The sequence below is a fragment of the Bubalus kerabau genome, chromosome 3 (assembly GCF_029407905.1).
Source record: "Bubalus kerabau isolate K-KA32 ecotype Philippines breed swamp buffalo chromosome 3, PCC_UOA_SB_1v2, whole genome shotgun sequence".
In the NCBI taxonomy this organism is placed as follows: Eukaryota; Metazoa; Chordata; class Mammalia; order Artiodactyla; family Bovidae; genus Bubalus; species Bubalus kerabau.
The window spans coordinates 79665240-79677950 of NC_073626.1; the positions used below are offsets into that span (position 1 = coordinate 79665240).

At 40.9% G+C, this 12711-nt stretch overlaps 1 protein-coding gene across 1 annotated transcript in view; it reads right to left on the reverse strand.

The window, feature by feature from the left end:
- MYO3B (myosin IIIB) overlaps positions 1-12711 on the reverse strand; it is a 559309-nt gene that overhangs the window by 303284 nt on the left and 243314 nt on the right.

The following is a 12711-nucleotide window of genomic DNA, read 5'->3' on the forward strand; positions in this document are numbered from 1 at the left end:
GAGTTTTCCAAATTTGCTGGCATATTGAATGTAGCACTTTCACAGCATCATCTTTCAGGATTTGAAATAGCTTAACTGGAATTCCATCACTAAAATATAGAACACTTTAAATAAAATTCTTCTTTCAAAAAGCCAATCAATAGTCCTTCACATAAAAAATCAACTATGGGATATTTCCCCCCACTCATTAACCTAGTATGATAGCTATATCACACACTTGATGAAGTTTCAACTAAAAATACTGAGGGGTCACCAGAAGTCACACACATACCTAGAAGGAGATGAAAGATCAAAAGTATCTATGATGACTTACCGTATTTAAAATCACTGTTATAAATTTTGAATCCACTTAAAAACAAACAACAACAAAAACCAGCCCTTTCTTCATCACCCTCAAAGGGTGATATCTGCTATTTTTAACCCTGCCAGAAATTATCAGTGGGCTGGAAGAATGTAGTACTATGACATGAGCCTTCATTTCCATTTCTAATTAAAATTCTTACTGATCCCAACCCAGATGTGTTTTTTTCACCATAGCCGGTGGAAACTTCACAATGGAAACTATAGTGTCCTCAGAATGGAGGAGCAAGCAGGCAAGAATCTGGGGCTTAGCATCAAACTGGAAGACCATCACAGCCCTTGGGAGAAGACCCAGGAAGGGTGTCAACCAGGTCACTCCATTTTCCCATCTTATCCTTACAATCTCATCTCTCCCAGCCCACACGTCAGCCTTGGTGGGGGTCACGATTGGCTTTCCTCAACATCCACCACCTGGATCTACTTCCCGACTCCCTCATCTGTTGGCATCATCGTTGTTGTAAGTTACAAAATTCATCGTGACCACTTACATTTGCTGAACTTTCAGTCTGTACCTCACTTCTTTCAACACTCCATAAAGAACCTGATTGTGGATTACTACCTGTCTACATGCTCTTCACGAGCCATAAGGATAGCACCCTGGTACCAACCTGAGCCTGTGGCTGCCCTGTTCAAGGACTGCATTTCTTATCTTCCTTTGTAGCTAGTGGCTACGTGATAAATTGCAGTTAACAATATATCGTATGGATTTGCCAGAAAGTCTTCGAGAAAGGAAACTTTCATTTTTATCTCCTTCCATCTGCCCATAAATGTTGGAGCTACAGCAGCTATCTTGGTCCATGAGGGAATGGAAACAACACTTAATGGGCAGCACGAGGGCAGGAGTCTGGGTGGGTGCCACGTGCCCTGCCAGACCAGCAGTACATGCAAGGTTTAACGCCCAGCTTACTTTGTGTGAAAAGAAATAAAAATTTACTTTATTTAAGCCACTGTTATTTGGGATTTTCTTTCACAGCAGTTTTAATCTCAAGTGGTTAAGTGCTAACCAGAACTCTCATTTTACAGATAAAGAAACTGAGGCTCAGAGAGGTTAAGTAACCTGTTCAAGGTGAAAATTCTCAGTGGCAATGCTAGACTACAACCTGATTTCAGACCCTCAGCTCTTAATCTCTCCAACATATATTCTCTAAAAAGACCCTTCCCCAAGCTGAAAATAGTGGCATCATGTTTAACTCTTCCCTGTCTGTAGCATTTGTCTCCTCCCATGGCTTCCCTGATAGCTCAGTTGGTAAAGAATCTGCCTGTGATGCAGGAGACCCTGGTTTGATTCCTGGGTTGGGAAGATCTGCTGGAGATGGGATAGGCTACCCACTCCAGTATTCTTGGGCTTGCCTTGCGGCTCAGCTGGTAAAGAATCTGCCTGCAATGCAGGAGACCTGGCTTCGATCCCTGGGTTGGGAAGATCCCCTGGAGAAGGGAAAGTCTACCCATTCCAGTATTCAGTCCTGGAGAATTCCAAAGACTGTATAGTTCATGGGGTGGCAAAGAGTCAGACATGACCAAGCAACTTTCACTTCACTTCACAGACAGGTGCCATGCACTGTGGGTTCTGCCTTCCAGGGTCCTGGCAACAATTTCCTGTCCCACTGCTCCCTACTTATGTAGAAACACATGGCCGGCTGCAGCGGAGACAGAAGTGCTCAGCCTGTACGAGGTATGCCCTGGGATGTGGGGGGAGCTAAGGCTGTCTGTGCGTCAAGCACTGTGACTCCTGCCAGGGCTGGTTCCCTCAGGCTGAGCTTGAAGGGGCTGCACCCTTGAGAAGGGAGCTGAGGAGTGTGTGCGTGTGTGTGTGTGTGTGTGTGTGTGTGTGTCCTGAGCTGTGGAAGTCGGCAAGCTGAAGTCTAAATAAACAGAAATTGGACAACAGATTCCAGAGGTGTCAAAAATGAGGTCATTGACACTTTCTTTTTTCCTAAACTAGAGGTTTCACACATTTATTACTGAACCTTCTAGTACAGAGGCAAAGAAACAAAAAGAAAAATAATATCCCTCCCCCCTTCTCACAAAATGTCCAACTCTCCAGATAGTGGTGATGTTTTCATCTTGATGTGGTAAGAAGTATATGCAAATGCATACAGACCCAGCTTGGTTCTTCTCCACTGTCTCCTCTTAGAGTTGTACCTGATTTTAAGACTAGTTTTCCTATTAGAATCCACTGGGGGATTGGACAGTTCTGCTTTTGTTTCTTGGCCAGGAATTACTTGATCCTGAAAGTCTTGTGAGAAGAACAGAATCAACCACACATCCCACGATGGCAGGGAAAAGGAAGGAGCCAGTGACACTTTCAAAAGGCAGTTTCAGAATGGTGATATGGCCAATTATGAAACATAAAAATAATAGCCACTGTTGGCTGGGCACAAATGCATATGAAGCCAGTCTTCTTGGGGTTGAAATCCCAGCTCCACTCCTTAACAGCTGTGGTCTTGGGACATGGCCTCTTTTGACCTCACTTTCTATTAAATAGGGATAATATTAGAACAACTTTACAGAACTGTGAGGATTAAGCAAACTATATGACGTGTAGGTCATACCTGCATGGTCTAGTGGTTTTCCCTACTTTCTTCAATTTAAGTCTGAATCAAATCCCTTATGATTATATAGTGGAAGTGACAAATAGATTCAAGGAATTAGATCTGATAGAGTGCCTGAAGAACTATGGACGGAAGTTCGTGACATTGTACAGAGGCAGGGATCAAGACCATCCCCATGGAAAAGAAATGCAAAAAAGCAAAATGGTTGTCTGAGGAGGCCTTACACATAGCTGTGAATAGGAGAGAAGCAAAAGGCAAAGGAGAAAAGGAAAGATATACCCATTTGAATGCAGAGTTCCAAAGAATAGCAAGGAGAGATAAGAAAGCTTTCCTCAGAGATCAATGCAAAGAAATAGAGGAAAACAATAGAATGGGAAAGTCTAGAGATCTCTTCAAGAAAATTAGAGATACCAAGGGAACATTTCATGCAAAGATGGGCACAATAAAGGACAGAAAAGGTATGGACCTAACAGAAGCAGAAGACATTAAGAAGAGGTGGGAAGAATACACAGAAGAACTGTACAAAAAAGATCTTCATGACCCAGATAAGCACGATGGTGTGATCACAACCTAGAGCCAGACATCCTGGAATGTGAAGTCAAGTGGGCCTTAGAAAGCATCACTACGAACAAAGCTAGTGGAGGTGATGGAATTCCAGTTGACCTATTTCAAATCCTAAAAGATGATGGTGTGAAAGTGCTGCACTCAATATGCCAGCAACTTTGGAAAAGTCAGTAGTGGCCACAGACTGGAAAAGGTCAGTTTTCATTCCAATCCCAAAGAAAGGCAATGCCAAAGAATGCTCAAACTACTGCACAATTGCACTCATCTCACACATTAGCAAAATAATGCTCAAAATTCTCCAAGCCAGGCTTCAACAGTACATGAACCATGAACTTCCAGATGTTCAAGTTGGATTTAGGAGCCAGAGATCAAATTACCACCATCCGTTGGATCATCGAAAAAGCAAGAGAGTTTCAGAAAAATATCTACTTCTGTTTTATTGACTATGCCAAAGCCTTTGATTGTGTGGGCCACAACAAATTCTGGAAAATTCTGTAAGAGATGGGCATACCAGACCACCTGACCTGCCTCTTGAGAAATCTGTATACAGGTCAGGAAGCAACAGTTAGAACTGGACATAGAACAACAGACTGGTTCCAAATAGAGAACGAAGTATGTCAAGGTTGTACATTGTCACCCTGCTTATATAGCGAATATACAGAGTATATCATGAGAAACGCTGAGCTGGATGAAGCACAAGCTGGAATCAAGATTGCTGGGAGAAATATCAATAACCTCAGATATGCAGATGACACCACCCTTATGGCAGAAAATGAAGAACTAAAAATTCTCTTGATGAAAGTGAAAGTGGAGAGTTAAAAAGTTGGCTTAAAGCTCAAAGCTCAGAAAACTAAGATCATAGCATCTGGTCCCATCGCTTCTTGGCAAATAGATGGGGAAACAGTGGAAATAGTGAGAGACTTTATTTTTGGGAGCTCCAGAATCACTACAGATAGTGATTGCAGCCATGAAATTAAAAGATGCTTGCTCCTTGGAAGAAAAGTTATGACCAACCCAGACAGCATATTAAAAAGCAGAGACATTATTTTACCAACAAAGGTCTGTCTAGCCAAAGCTATGGCTTTTCCAGTAGTTATGTATGGATATGAGAGTTGGACTATAAAGAAAGCTGAGCACCATGAACAAATGATGCTTTTGAACTGTGGTGTTGGAGAAGACTCTTGAGAGCCCCTTGCACTGCAAGGAGATCTAACCAGTCCATCCTAAAGGAAATCAGTCCTGAATATTCAGTGGAAGAACTGATGCTGAAGCCGAAACTCCAATACTTTGGCCACCTGAAGCATAGAACTGACTCATTGGAAAAGACCCTGATGGTGGGAAAGATTGAAGGCAGGAGAGAAGGGGACGACAGAGGATGCAATGGCTAGATGGCATCACCAACTCAATGGACATGAGTTTGAATAAACACCGGGAGTTGGCAATGGGATGCCTGGTGTGCTGCAGTCCATGGGGTTGCAAAGAGTCAGACACGACTGACTGACTGCACTGACTGAACTGATGATGTGTAGGGAACAGAGTCTGGCATGAGTAAGAGCTATATGTGTTAGTTATTATTATAATTACCTTCCAGGATCTACATATACATTATACAATGTCACCCTTACAGTAACCTTCTGAGACAGGTATTCTCAGCCCCAATTTGACAACAGAATACCAAGGATCAGGGAGGTTAAATACTTTCCCCAGGGTTACAGAGCTATTAAGTGACGCTTCTGGATAGCACACACTGCTCTCCCATGGCTGCCTCGTCTTGATGATGAGCCCAGCTGCACTTGGGGAAGGGCTGAGAATGAGAGGACATGGACAGATGTATAAGCCATGCCACCATCTCTCCACCCCTAGCCCATGCGCACAGCTCACCGCCGACTATCACTTGTCTATTTCAACTGCAGATTCTTTTTGATGTATGCTATGAAACTCAAGCATGTGTTTTCTTTTTTTGAATAAATGGTATAGAAGGTAAATTCAGACTAACCTTATCTAAAAGTCATCTAACATCAAAAAAATCTACAAACAATAAATGCTGGAGACAGCGTGGACAAAAGGGAATCCTCTTACACTGTTGGTGGGAATGTAAATTAGTATAATCACTATGGAGAACAGTATGGAGTTTCCTTATGAAACTAAAAATATTGCTGGATCAATCCCACACCTGGACATATATCTGAAGAAAGCCATAATTTGAAAGGATGCATGTACCTGGATGTTCACTGTGGCACTATTTACAATAGCCAGGACATGGAAACAACCTAAATATCCATCAGCAGGGGAATGGATAAAAGAGATGCAGTGTGTGTGTGTGTGTGTGTCTATACACACACATACATATATACTCAGCCATAAAAAGGAATGAAATAATGCCATTTGCAGCAACATGTATGGACCTCGAGATTGTCATATACAGTGAAGTAAGTCTGAAAGAGAAAGACAAATATTGCATAGTATCGCTTATATGTGGATCTAGAAAAATAGTACAGATGAACTTATTCGCAAAGCAGAAATAGAGTCACAGATGTAGAAAACAAACTTATGGTTACCAAGAGAGAAGGTAAGGGGTGGGATGGATTCGGAGACTGAAATTGATACATATACACTACCTTACATAAAATGGACAATGGATGAGAACATACTGCATAGCACGGGGACCTCTCCTCAGTGCTGTGTGGTGACCTAAATGGGAAGGTAATCTAAGAAAGAGTATATGTACTCTTTCATATATATATATATATATATATAAAACTGAATCACTGGCATGAATAAGAGCTATATATGATATATATATATATATATATATAAAACTGAATCAGTTTGCTGTACAGTAGAAACTAACACAGCATTACAAAGAAACTATACTCCAAAAAATTAATTAAAAAATTAAAATAAAAGTCACTTAACATAATATGCCACAAGCACTAATATGAAATCTATGATATATGCTACAGACTTGGTCTCTTACAAGTTCTAAATGCATTTGTTGGGAAATAAACAGAATATTCTGACAAGAGTCTGGGGCACCTACTTTACTATGCCATTTGCTTATTTTGGATTAGGCTGAACTCCTCATTGCCACAGTTCCCAGGACAACAGTATATTTAAGGTATGTGCAGATATTACACTGTGTTTGAAACTTCAATCCACACTAAGGTTTATACCATGAGAAAAGCAGATTTTATCAGCTGAGTTTACAGGTGGAGTATAAGTGAGATTGAATTGGGCTCTTGGTGTTTTTAGATGATCTATTAGGTAATCAAAATTAGATGCTCTTCAGGGAGATATAACCTTGAAACACACAGCTTTATTCTTCTCATGAAGGGGAAAAATAAAATCTCAGTTTTTCTAAATGAGAAAGAAGTTGGGTTGCATTTATAAATATATTGATCAATATGTTTAGAGAGGACAGGAGAATTGGGAGTTTTTTAAATTAGAATTTTTTTAACTTCTCCATCAGTTTTTATTAATTCACTAATTCCCTATAGCTCAAGAGATGCTAATTAATTCAAGAAACCATAATGCTAATCATTGGCTAAATAAATCTAACATGGAAAGAGTCTGTCACCAGAGATACCACTGCTCATTTTAATTAAAATTACCAATTCGTGAAGTAATATAAATAAAGGTTATTGTATCCTTCTACTCAGGCGGTATTAACCCTGTGCGTAGCCACCTGAGAATCCATCAGGACTTAAAAAGCCAAGAATATTTATGGAACCTTATCAGTCTCTGAGTTAGGATATTTATCATTCCAAGAGTGCTGTTCACTGATACTATAAAGCCATGTGGAATTAAGCTGCCTTGAAATGCAAAATGGAGAATGGCGAAGGGCTGAGAATTGTTGCCTTGGAGGGAGTACAATCAATATCAAGAAATTAACCATTCCAAAATGATTACCTTTACAAACATTCAGGCCTAGAGAAAAGCAGATGTTCCAGGTCTGAGTTTCAATTTTTAAGGAATAAATTTATGTAAATGCCCATTTGTTTTAGTAGTTTTGTAGCTCAGAGTGATCTCACCTTGTTAACATTCAGTGCAACCGTTTATAGCCATGTGAATGTCATTTGCAGGGATAGGAAAGGTTGCCTCAACATTTCATAACCACATGGCAGGCATGACCACGATGCTCACTCTGGGAAACCACCTGCACGCTTAGCTGCTCAAGCCAGCCAGCCCTGGAAAGAGGTGCGTGCGTGGGCAATCATGTGGTTCAAGTCATCAATGAGTCTGAAGCTGAACAGTCATAGTACTCTTGGTGGATTTGCCCTTGACTAAGAGAAATCCATCTTTATTGTCTCACTCATCAGCTCAAAAGACATTGATGATGAAGTCCTAAATCTAATTTCTAATAACACCCCAAAAGTTTCAGAGGCAAAATGAAAAAGCACAGCTCACAGATACCTTTTGACCAAAGGTTGGTAAAGAATTTTTGTAGATTAGTCCAAAGACCTGACATTGGTTTGAACTAAAAAGAGAAGTGACGTCCTTTAGAACCAAAGAGAACCTGGTAAAGGAAAAATGTTGTCATTTTATCAAAAGGCTACTTCTGAATGGAGCTTCCAGACAAAATAGAAATCTGTCTGGGACTTCAACCAGATAACCTTGTTATGCAAATAGCTTTAGCCAAAGGGTAAAGGGCTGATAATGAAATCGCTACAAAGCCAACTGCACATTACAAAGGTGACAAAAAACATCAGGCAGGGTCCTAGCATCTGGATAAAAAGCAGTGCAGAATTTATGTGAGCATCATGTTTAATTTATCATAACTAAGCTGTCAGGAGTCATGGTTTGGCAAATGCTTAGCTAACACACATAAATGAGTCAATTATCACTAACGACCAAAGGTTCAAAACCAAACAGGCTGATGTTTCCTTTCTTTTTTTTTAACCCTCAAAATAGGTTTACTAATAGGATTTCAGAATGTAAAATCTCTTCTACTGTCTCCAAATTAAGAAGAATGCTGGAAACACATCTAAAAACACTAAGCTACTTCCTGGCACTTATAGCCTGCCTCTGCTCCCACCCCTGCACTTAACTGCACTTGCTCTCTTTCACACACACACACACACATACACACACACAGAGTCCCCTGTCTACATAGCTGTGATCACTGGGCTGCAGCCTGACCAATTCCTTCAGATCCCTGCAGCAACAATGAGAAGCCATGAGGTCCTTTGATGAATGGTGACCATCATGGACCATCATTATTGAATTGACGCTGATATGGCTCAGCAGTTACATGAGAACCAGGTATTAAAGATTTTAAAACTGTTATATTTTTCTAGTCCTATTTATTCTTTAGAAAGAACTAGTTTAGTTTACTTTAAATCAAGGCATCGTGGCTCCATCCACAATGGAAGTTGAAGAAATTATCTAGATAATTCAGGCTAAAAAAATTTACCAGATAACCCTCTTCCCACCTCAGTTTCAGCAATAATGAAAAGTTTATGATCTGAAGATCTTAATCCTTCATAGTTTTCCCTTTTCCTTCCCAAGATGAGTAAGGTAAGGCTCTCTCTTTAAATAGACATTTCTAACCCAGTGAGTATCTTTGTTTACATTTAATTAGAGATTTGAATAAATAGAATGAAATAGAAAATTAAAATTGCATTTGGTAGGCTGGTTCCTAATAACCAAAGGGTAATACTTTGGAATAGTAAATAGTTTTCTACCTAAAGATATAAAATACAATAATTGTTCCTAATCTTGACAGTAATATTTCTAAAAATTTTGTAAAAGGAAAATTCATGGTTAAAAAAATCTCAGATGTTATGGGGAAAATAGAATTGAGGGACTGAGGTCAGGAAAGAATCTATGAACACCTATAACATATAATATTTTCACTAATAATACCAGTAAGGACAAGTCATTAAATAAAGATAATACTGATGACATTTTTCCATATCTTAAATTAGTAATAAAGCACACTATCACTTAATTTCTCTTTACCTTCACTGGTTCTTTAGAACCTTTTCAGACTCTCTCTCCTCTGCCATTTCAATAAGATGCTTTTGCTATGTAGCTGACGGATGCATACTAAAGGCACTGTTTTCTGTGTTGAGTCCTCCATTCTAGTACCAACATTTTTCTAAGTCTAAAGCAACTCAGAATGAGCACATATAGAAATCTCAGAGTTGGGGAAAACTTAACCAGATTTAAATGGGAATATAACGGGATCTGCCATAAAGAAAAATCAATAGTAGAGGGGGATTTCTATACTATATTTAATCCTGAAAGCCACAACCCTATCATCAATTACGTACCTTTATTCCCACATCTATCCATTAAATACTGTGCTTACTTTAAGAACGCAAACATACTCTTGAAGCCAAAACTTTGGTGAGTAAGTCAAGTCACATTTTAGAGGCATGCTGCTGTCTATGGGGTCGAACAGAGTTCGACACTACTGAAGTGACTTAGCAGCAGCAGTGTTTGGTATAGGAAAGCGTATTTGTGAGTATGTGATGTGGTTTTCTAGGTCAACGGCTTTGAGAAGGTCAGTCAAGGGCATCTGTGTGAAGCAATGGAATGAAAAGAAAAACTCTGGAGTCAGCTTTTGCCAGCAAAATCACGAGAACCCTAACCCCTGGGTTTCTTTCTCTGGGGTCATCTGAAATGTGTTTCCAGCCACCAGGATGTCTGTAGCTCTCCAGTGCCTTCCACCTCTTCGTTTGGCTTCCAAATATCAGGAAGTGGCTCTTCCTCTGCTTCTCTGAGAGCATCATCCCTCCTGCTATATCTGTTGTTCCTCTCAACACTGCCCACTATCACCACCCTTGACTTGCGGCTGCTTTTGCATTCTGCAGTCACTGCAGAAACATCAGAGTGGGGACCAGAGGGACAAGAAAATGTCCTCCATCCCCGGCCCTGAATTTCACGGTCACATTCCAACACAGCCATCCTTAGAGTTGTGGAATTCTTGGAGCTCTTTACCCTTCCTCTCTTCTGAGGATGATAGCAAAAAGCTAGCAGGGATTGACTGGACAAACAATTTCAGGGACCTTGAATTATGCTGTATTTGAAATGAAAATGAAATACAGGTTCACAGCTCTTTATACAAAACCCTTGGGGCCAAATATGTTTTAGAATTCAGAATTTTATCAAACGGTAGAAAAGTAAATCAGTGCATTTACTGTATGTTATATAACATCCCAGCAGGATCTGGGGCAGCACACTGTAATCAAACACATTAATATATCTGCAGCAATTCACATGAATATTCACACTGAGTAGGACAAATAATGGCTATAAGTAGCCTCACTTCAGTTTAGGTCATGTGTTGCCACCAAATCAGTTCACATAAGGTCAGGGCTTGCAGCTAAATGACTCAAATACAAAAAAAACCTTCTATTTTTCAGAGCTCTTTGGGTTTTGGAATTGTGAACAAGGGATTGTACTGTGCTTAAGTAAGGCGATCAAGAAACCCAGCTTGCTTACTTGCACTGTCTTTGTGGAAGCTAAGTCTGCACACAGGCATAAGTTAGAGAAATTTGTGTTGACCCTTTCCTTCTTCCTGTTTATCAGCTATTTTGGTCACGTCTTTTCTCCTTCCATTACTCTTGAGCCCCTTGTTTGATACACTCGATGCTGAGGGCACCGCTATAGCTTATAATCGCCTTGTCTAGATTCCTGCCCCCCACAGTTCACCAGGCCGCTTTACATAGACCCCTCCAACACTGAGCACCTTCCCCAGATTCAGGACTAGTGTGGTTTCTCTGTCAGGCGACAGCACTCAGTCCCCACCCTATTGGTGCTACTGTTGGTTCTGCTCCTGTCTTCAGTCAGTTCAGTTCAGTTCAGTTGCTCAGTCGTGTCTGACTCTTTGCGACTCCATGAATCACAGCAGGCCTCCCTGTCCATCACCAACTCCCGGAGTTCACTCAGACTCACGTCCATCGAGTCAGTGATGCCATCCAGCCATCTCATCCTCTGTCGTCCTCTTGTCCTCTTGCTCCCAATCCCTCCCAGCATCAGAGTCTTTTCCAATGAGTCAACTCTTCGCATGAGGTGGCCAAAGTACTGGAGTTTCACCTTTAGCATCATTCCTTCCAAAGAAATCCCAGGGCTGATCTCCTTCAGAATGGACTGGTTGGATCTCCTTGCAGTCCAAGGGACTCTCAAGAGTCTTCTCCAACACCACAGTTCAAAAGCATCAATTCTTCGGCACTCAGCTTTCTTCACAGTCCAACTCTCACATCCATACATGACCACTGGAGAAACCATAGCCTTAACTAGATGGACCTTTGTTGGTAAAGTAATGTCTCTGCTTTTCAATATGCTATCTAGGTTGGTCATAACCTTTCTTCCAAGGAGTAAGCATCTTTTAATTTCATGGCTGCAGTCACCATCTGCAGTGATTTTGGAGCCCAAAAAAATAAAGTCTGACACTGTTTCCACTGTTTCCCCATCTATTTCCCATGAAGTGATGGGACCAGATGCCATGATCTTCGTTTTCTGAATGTTGAGCTTTAAGCCAGCTTTTTCACTCTCCTCTTTCACTCTTATCAAGAGGCTTTTTAGTTCCTCTTCACTTTCTGCCATAAGGGTGGTGTCATCTGCATATCTGAGGTTATTGAGATTTCTCCCGGCAATCTTTATTCCAGCTTGTGCTTCTTCCAGCCCAGTGTTTCTCATGATGTACTCTGCATATAAGTTAAATAAGCAGGGTGACAATATACGGCCTTGACGTACTCCTTTTCCTATTTGGAAGCAGTCTGTTGTTCCATGTCCAGTTCTAACTGTTGCTTCCTGACCTGCATACAGGTTTCTCAAGAGGCAGGTCAGGTGGTCTGGTATTCCCATCCCATGCAATACTGCCTAGTTCCTGGTAATACAGTTCCCACCAGGTACATTATCCGTCAATTGGGTTTTCATCTTGTTCTCCACACTCTGAGCCCTGGCTGGGGCTTCTCACCTTGGTGCCTCAGGCCCAAGATCTCACTTTGCCTCTCAATCATCTTAGAAGCTGGAGCCCTGCTCCTAGACCACAGGTCCTAAAGCAAAGCCTAAATTCCAAGCTGCAAAATCTCTGCTGAAGGCTGCCATCTTCTGTCTCCCCTCTGGCTCAAGTGTGAGTGTCAGATATTTATATGGAGTCCCCTCTCTTATTAAACAAGACACTTTGGCAATATTTTCCCCAGGACAGAGTAGTCAGAAAATGTGACACATATGATCAGGAGGTCTGATTATAACCAAGAGTCAAATGGAATTCCGTATTTTTCAA